Source organism: Lactuca virosa, chromosome 2 (assembly GCF_052849685.1).
Source record: "Lactuca virosa cultivar CGN04683 chromosome 2, Lactuca_virosa_CGN04683_v6, whole genome shotgun sequence".
NCBI lineage: Eukaryota > Viridiplantae > Streptophyta > Magnoliopsida > Asterales > Asteraceae > Lactuca > Lactuca virosa.
Window position 1 is genome coordinate 96,407,101 of NC_136427.1, and position 7,986 is coordinate 96,415,086.

The window sequence follows — 7,986 nt, forward strand, 5'->3', positions numbered from 1 at the left end:
CACCATAAAATTTAAAGTGTCATAAGGTTTCTCTCCGATTCATGAAAATGATGGTGAGGAAACGCTTTCACTAAGTAGATTTTAAGTAGATAGCAATTGTGATATTTGCATTCTCAAAGTCGTTAGTGGAGCGTGTGTGGTTAACCGGCACACTAACATGGACTTGTGAGAAATGGCAAAGGTCTAAACAATTAAGACTATGATTACGACATCCCTTTTCATAGTTCTGAAATTGTTTAGACACACATGTGTGCTATCTAAGGAAAGGTGTATGGTTTTGATAAAGTTTTATCAAAGCATCTCGTATCAAAAATATGAACTTTGGTAAGAAGGTCAATAAAGTATTCATTACTAGAAGTCCAACTGATTTCTGAGTACATGTCAGAGCTAGTGGGAGCATAAGTATTATGCTAATAATCATCATGCAAGTGGGAGCATGATAATTATAATAAGTTTTGCAAGTTAGCAATGTTAATTATAGAAAACAAAAGGTTTCAATTGGGAAAAAGTTGTTTTGCTATAATTAAGGGAGAGGAAACTATACTTCATTTCAATTCTAAAAGCTTAGATTGAGGTTTTAATCATATTTAGTCAAGGATATATATATGAATTTTATGTTGGAATGGCTCAACATAAGGAAATTCTATATATGGGTCTATTATTTGCGTTCTAAAATTCAATTATGATTACGGCATCCCTTTTCATAATCTGAATTATGAGAACTTGGCAAATAGAAATAGAAATATTATAGAAAAAGATTGGTCTAGTATCATGTCTTTATGAATCGTGTACCATATGCTTCGGATATAGGATCGATTGCATGTGCTATAATATTCATCTGTTCTAAATTTTTCCAAATGCCCAGAGCATTAAGAGGGAAAAAGTACTAGAACTAGATATGACTAATTTGATTAAGCAATTGTCGAGGACAATCTAAGGTTTACCAAAGATTGGTTGCTCAGGGACAGTTGAAAGTATAGTGTTAATTTTGGAAGGACCATATTGACATATTCTGAAAGGAGTCAACTCTTGTTCAGGAGTAAAAGTCAAAAGGGAAATATGGAAATATTCACATAGGTGGAAGTTATTCATTAAATCTGTGTAAGATTAGGAAACTTAATTCAAGAAGAATGTTCAAAGCCAATGAACTTTGAATATGAGACTTCGGTTCCATGGAGTTGATCTCCATTGGAATACTCTGTAATGTCTATTGACAAGTCTTTGTGACTTTGTGCATAATCATTACAAGAGGACCAATGCATATAAGTTTAGAATCTAACAGATTTAGGTAAATAACAGGAATTTGGAATTCTTGCATTTGCGGTAAGGATTTGGGATTGTGAAATGAGTATCATTGGAATTATGTTCAGACGATCTATTTCACAGAATAAAGATCATAGACAAACTTAGTGTGCATACTTGGTGTATAGCATAATGATATGTGCATATCTACACATATATTTTACATCATATCTTAATACTTTTAGTTATAATTATGCTTATTATAGAAAAAAAAAGGTACTTATTATGCTTAATATCTGTTATGTAGCATAAAGACATTCTCGGGGGCAATATGGAAGCTAGAAGCAGGAAAATAAGAGCTTAGACAAGAAGAAGACACAAGAAGGATGTTGCTAGACAGCTTGACCCCTCGTCGGTATTTTGACCATATCTCATGACTCGTAACTTCGATTAAGGTGATTCAAAATGATCTGAAAACTAGACACAATTTCGGACGACTTTCATGTTTTGAGAAAAGCCGGATTTTCAACCACCACGACGTGGTGAATGGAATCTTCGCGATTCTTGACGTTGGCTTGGGGAATACAGGATAAACACGAGGACCACGACGTGGTGCCTTTACCACGTCGTGGTGTCGAGATTTTTGGTAAATATATATATCTCGGACATTAGGTCGATTCCAGGGGGAGAGAGTTGAAGGCTGCGACTATTAACGAAAAAATACCCTTCCAAGACCCCTTTGAGGGCAGAATTCAACTAGAGATCAAAGGATAAAGATATTGGAGCAAGGATTCGCATCTACACATTCGGTTTGCTTAGTTTAATCATGATTAGTCTATTTTCCCTTATGTTTATGTGTTTTCCAGCTGTGATTATGGGCTAAAAACCCTTGCTTTCGTTTAGTTAGATGAAACCTAAAACTATGAGTTAGTTTCTTACTTTATGGATTATATGAATTTGGTTTATGCATGTGTTTTATTATCATTACCTAGCATGTTAAAGGTTGTCACTTTGTTGCTTAATTTCAAGTGTAGTGTAGCTTAGGGACCTTTAAATTACATGAACTTGATTACCTAGTGATTTAGTGACCATTAAATTGCTAGAGCTAGGATCGACCAAATCTTAGATAAGTAATAAAAGTAACAAATTTAGTTGTGCTGGAGAACATAAGTGTGACCATAATTGTGTTTGTTTAGATACATCTTACATAGCCCATCTATAATGAATAACTAATTTTGTGTTTTGCTTATGTATGACCATACAATGTAGTTCATGAATTGGTGAAAATATTAGTAAATTTGGACTTGAATTGCTAATTACAATAACTTGGTAACCAACTTCATTAATCCATAAATAAGAACTAACCATAGGAAAAAAGGTGGATTCGAAACTAAACGAAAGTGTTTTATTATATTGATTACAATCGTTTTTATTTTAGTGCTTAAGTTTTTCTGAACTTGTAAAATCAGATAAAACCCCCACTTTTAGTTGTTTTTATTAGTTTAGCTTTTAGTAATTATTTTATTAATTAAATATCATTCCCTATGATCGACACCCGACTTACCCAAGCTATACTATAATCTGACTAGGTACACTGCCTATAGGTGCATAGTTAGTATAAGTTTGTTAGGTTATAAATTTAAAAGTTGATAGGTATATTTTGTGCACATCAAGTTTTTGGCGCCGTTGCCGGGGAACGACTTATTTGATTTTTAATTTAATTGCTTTTAGTTATTCGATCCTTTTTGTGGGGTAAAAACCACAAAAAGTTACTTTTGTTTCATTTGTTTATTTTATTTTTTTTTTCTCTCTGAGACGCAACCACGTCGTGGTAATCTTCACCACGTCGTGGTCTCGCTTAAGTTAGTTTTTCATTTATTTGTTTTTTGTTCCTTTTACGCGTGTTTTTCTAGTTTTATCTTAGCAGGAAAAAATGGGGGACATCATGACCATGTCAATGGAAGAGTACAAGCGACATATGAGGAATGAAAATAGATGGGGTCTTGATCCATCAAAAATCCCAACCACGAAAAAGTTGGAACTTCCAGGGCACATTATTAATATGTTAAAAGAACTACCTTTTTATGGGAAGGAGCACGAGGACGCTTATGAGCATATAGAAGAGGTGGTGGAGATTTCACATTATTTTAACGCACCAAACGTGAGTAAAGATGCGGTGATGCTACGACTTTTACCGGTCACATTGAAGGGTGAAGCAAAAGAATGGTTAAAATCACTTCCTTTTGGAGCAATCACGACATGGGCTGATTTTAAGACTGAGTTCATCAACCAATTTACTCCTCCTTTGAAAGTGGCAAAACTTAAAAGAAACATCCAGAATTTTGAACAATTGGAAGGGGAGTCTCTATATGAAGCTTGGGAGCGTTACAAGATATTGTTACGACATTGCCCTCAACATGACTTGAATGTGCAACAAGAAATCTTGATATTTTATGATGGAGTCAATGTATGCACTCGTCAACTTATAGACTCACAAGGGCCCATGAGAAAGAAGGATTCGGCTACTAACAAAGCTTTAATTGAAGAATTTTCCAAGCATTCAAGGGAGTATCACAACCCAAGGGGGAGGATATCACGAGAAGAAGAGCGAATGGAGATGGAGCTTCTGATGTCCTAACAATGGTAATGGCAAAGCTCGATGCCATGGAAAACAGGCTCACAATGATGGATGGATCAATTAATGTGGTATACGATAGATACGAATCTTGTGGAGGATCTCACTCTGTAAGGGATTGTGAATTGGAATACAAGAGAGCTCAAAACACGGCAAAATATCAACAACTAGAGCATAATCTCTACCAACTAGAACGAGTCCAATCCGAGAAGATAGATGCTCTCGAGTCAATGCTATTTAGATTCATGGAAGCTAGCGAAAAAAGACATGATGCAACTGATGCAACACTTAAAGTTCAACAAGAATCTATTTTGAGCATCCACACACAAGTTGGGCAATTAACAAAACTTGTACAAGAAAAGCTATCGGATCTACCTTCAAGTACAGTCGAGTCAATCCCTATGGCTCAAGTCATGACCGTTGATACAAAAGAAGATGATGAATTGGTGCATGTGAAGGACCTTGAAGAGGAATCTAATCAGTCACTCGAAGTAAAAAATAAAGAAGAAGAAGAGTGTTGTGATTCTGACCAGCCATCACGACGTGGAGGCAATAGTGCCACGTCGTGGATGAAAATAAGTGATTATGATTTTTCTGTTGTTAAGCCATATTGACCACCTCTCTATTTCCCCTCTCGTGCCAATGAAAATCTAGTCAAGCAGGAAAACACGAAGTTCCTTAAGCATGATGAATTTGAACGCATGAAGGAAGAATTGTGGGAAGAATGGGAGGAGCCTTTACCAAAAGAGCAGTTGGAAAATGTGACAACCGTCAAAATTCGAGTCGGTTCTAGATTTGACTAAACTTAGTTGCACGTATAGGCACGACACATACTAGATTTAGTAACTAGAATCTAAGTTATAACCTACTAGAAACTTGGAAACAAGTAGAATCGAATGATAGTGTACTTAGATTTCACATGGTTATGTGAATTCTACAACTACTTAACTTTAGTGACTATCCACATTCGGGTCATTACTTGACTTGAACACCATTTCATGAATCATATACACCCATCTTGCACTTGACCTAGTAGTAGAAATTAGGTCATAATCTCATAGAAACTTGAGTCAAAGTTGAAAACTAGGACTAGTATACTTGATTTCCTCAATTTCGCTTGAATCTCGAAACCACTACATAGAATGCCAATAAGCCGATAAAATAAGTTACAAACATTATTATAACTATAAAAGAGTTATAATACCATAAGATAAATTTAAGTCTCAAAGATTCTATTAATTTTGATATCCAAAGATTTACAAACTCTCAAAAACCCTAAATGCCCTAAAAACCTAAATTTATGAAATTTAACCTTAAAAAGTCTATAAACATAGTTATGAACCTCATAATATGATCTTATAATAATTAAAATTATAAAAATGCATTCCAGGAAAATAAAATTTAACTCATTAACATTTACCCTTAATTTATAAATCAAAAATCAAGGTTTTATGAATAAAAACTTGATTTTAGTGCACATTTTATATAAAAATTGAGATATTTTATAAAAGAACTTAAATTTTATAAAACAAAATGAATGAGAAAGGGTTATTATACTCAAAATTTCGGATCCCTCTCTCCCCATATCTCTCTCTCACACTCTCATTCTCCAACACATACACATCTCTCTTCTTTCTCTCTCTAGAAAACTCTCTCTACCTTCTCTCTAATTTTTTTTCTCTCCAAACACCACTCCATTTTCTCTCTTCCTCCCCCTAAGAACCACGAAATTTCTCCAGAAAATAAGTCCAAGAACACTCAAGATACTCAAATCTTCATCATATTGTGGTGTTCTTGAAGGTAAAATCGATTTCTACTTTACTTTTCCTTCAAGTTTTGCTATTTTCTTACACTTTCTCCTTCTTCTCCTTCTTCATCTTCTTCAAACTTGTTTTCTTTTTTGTTAAAATGGTTTTTAGAACATCATGGATGTGTTTTAACACCATGCATGTATGATAAACAAGGTTTCATGTTCATGATCTTAGTGCAAAAATCGATTTTAAGGATTAAAACATCAAACTCAAGTTAAGAGTTTTTGAGAAACAAAATTTTGTTCATAAATGTATGTATACATTTTCATAAGTTTTAATCTTTTGATCTCTGGAAACATGACTAAAATATGAGTTTATCATGATATATTTAACAATTTTTACAAAACTGTTGCTCAAACAGCACTTTCCTTATGAACATTTGTTTTGTGTTGCATGTTCAAAGGACTTATTCATCACTAAAAATCATTCAAAAATTATTTTGAACTCTTAACATCATGTATTAAGAGGTACAAAAAGATCTTGATTCAAAAGTCTTTGGAACATGTTGCAAAAATTCTCAAAGTAACATCAATAATCTTTACCAAAATCACAAGAACCAAGTTTTCTCTAAATTTTATTGAGCCTTTAGGCATTTTTTTCGACATCAAAAATAAGAAAACAATTTTTCATTGTTATTAAATTGTATGAATATGCATTCTGGAAATTTTCAGATCAATATATGTTTTCTTTATTTTTACATGAAAATAATAAGAAAATAGAGTGTTAAATCATATAAAATACTTACACTAGTAAATAAATTCTGGAAAAATGCTTGGATGATCCTTTAAGTTCATAAACATCTTCCATGAAGTTTCAATGACTTTTGTTACTGTTTAATATGGTTTTGAATTTTCTTTTTGTTTAGCTCTAATAAATCATAAAACGACATTAGGGAATATAAAAAGGGTATCTAATAACTTTCGCAGCTTCTAACCTATGTGGAAGACGCAGGCAAATATTTTGGGAATTTTTCAAAATGTATATCTATTTTTCATGATTTTTTGTGTTTATAATGGACTAAAAACAGGAAAAATAGTTTTACTCATCCAAAAATCATGAAAATTTACCAGAACACCTTATAATATATTAGGATACTACATAAAAATTATGATAGTTTTCTCTTATGTATTTTATTTTTCATCTATTTTCCCAAGATTAAATACACTTAAATGCACAAAAATCATAAAATTGGGTTAAACAGTTTCGAAATCCATATTTATATTTTTCCCAGCTTAAGTATGTGTAATGGCAATATTATAAAAAATTTGGGGAATTTTCTTAACTGATTGCTATTTTTAATGAATTTTTATCTATTTAGAGAATTAAATATAAGAAAATTGGTTATACAATCTATAATCCATGAAAATTTATCTGGAAGTCTTTTAGTGTAGTTAGAACCAAAATCTGAAGTTTGGTAATTTTTATTAGCTGTTTAGTATTTTTCATGATTTTATGGTTATTCAAGAAACTAAAATGGTGAAAAATAGTTAGACAAATCAAAAATTCAAGAAAATTTATCTTAAGGTCTTTGACTTTAATTAAAACTAAAATGCAAAGTTTGGGAAATTTTAGAACTAAACTGATTTAGTTTTTGAATATTAAATCATTGGAACACCTCTTAAAATGTTAAATATTAGCATTTCAATAATGTGAATTTTCTAATTAAATTGTTATATAAGAATTGATTCATTGAAATTTAATTTTCACAGAAAAATGTTTGTAACTTATCAATATGAAATTTTGACACAATATTGGCATAATTCTATTGTAGTAGTAAGTATACTAGTGTTAGATTTCGATTAGAGACTGACTAGCGAATATCATTATTGTAGGAATCGATAGTGGTACAAGTGGAACTTAGCTCAAGGCATCATTTACATCATCTCAATGCATATTGTGAGTATTCACGCACTCCCCTATTTTCGGTTTTTATGTTTTGGGGTGGAAAAGCATGTCCGAAAAACTATTAATTGTTCGTTGTATTTAAATTGATTTGTATCAAACTTGATTGCTATTTTATTGCTATATCTCTCTATGTATGTCTATGCAACACGGAACATGAGAACTTATCGTCTTAAGTCCCTTCCCTTACACTTTTCTCCAACCATTAACTCTTTGAGCCAATGGTCATTATGGATAGCGCTATTAGGAATTGACAACTCCTCACTCGCCCGAGTGCTGGAGTGCATGATACCATATAATCTATGGAACGATAAGCATAGATCTTGATAGGGCATCAGTCATAGGCTTGGTTGGGAACTCATTGTTTTGCTCATACACATACAAACTTGTTATTTA

At 32.5% G+C, this 7,986-nt stretch overlaps 1 non-coding gene across 1 annotated transcript; it reads right to left on the minus strand.

Annotated features, from left to right (window-relative positions):
- Positions 1-3,559: 3,559 nt before the first annotated feature.
- On the minus strand, positions 3,560-3,666 carry LOC145161962 (small nucleolar RNA R71). The gene has a single exon (XR_013738817.1). It is a non-coding gene; the product is annotated as a small nucleolar RNA R71 (small nucleolar RNA).
- Between the last annotated feature and the right edge of the window lie 4,320 nt (positions 3,667-7,986).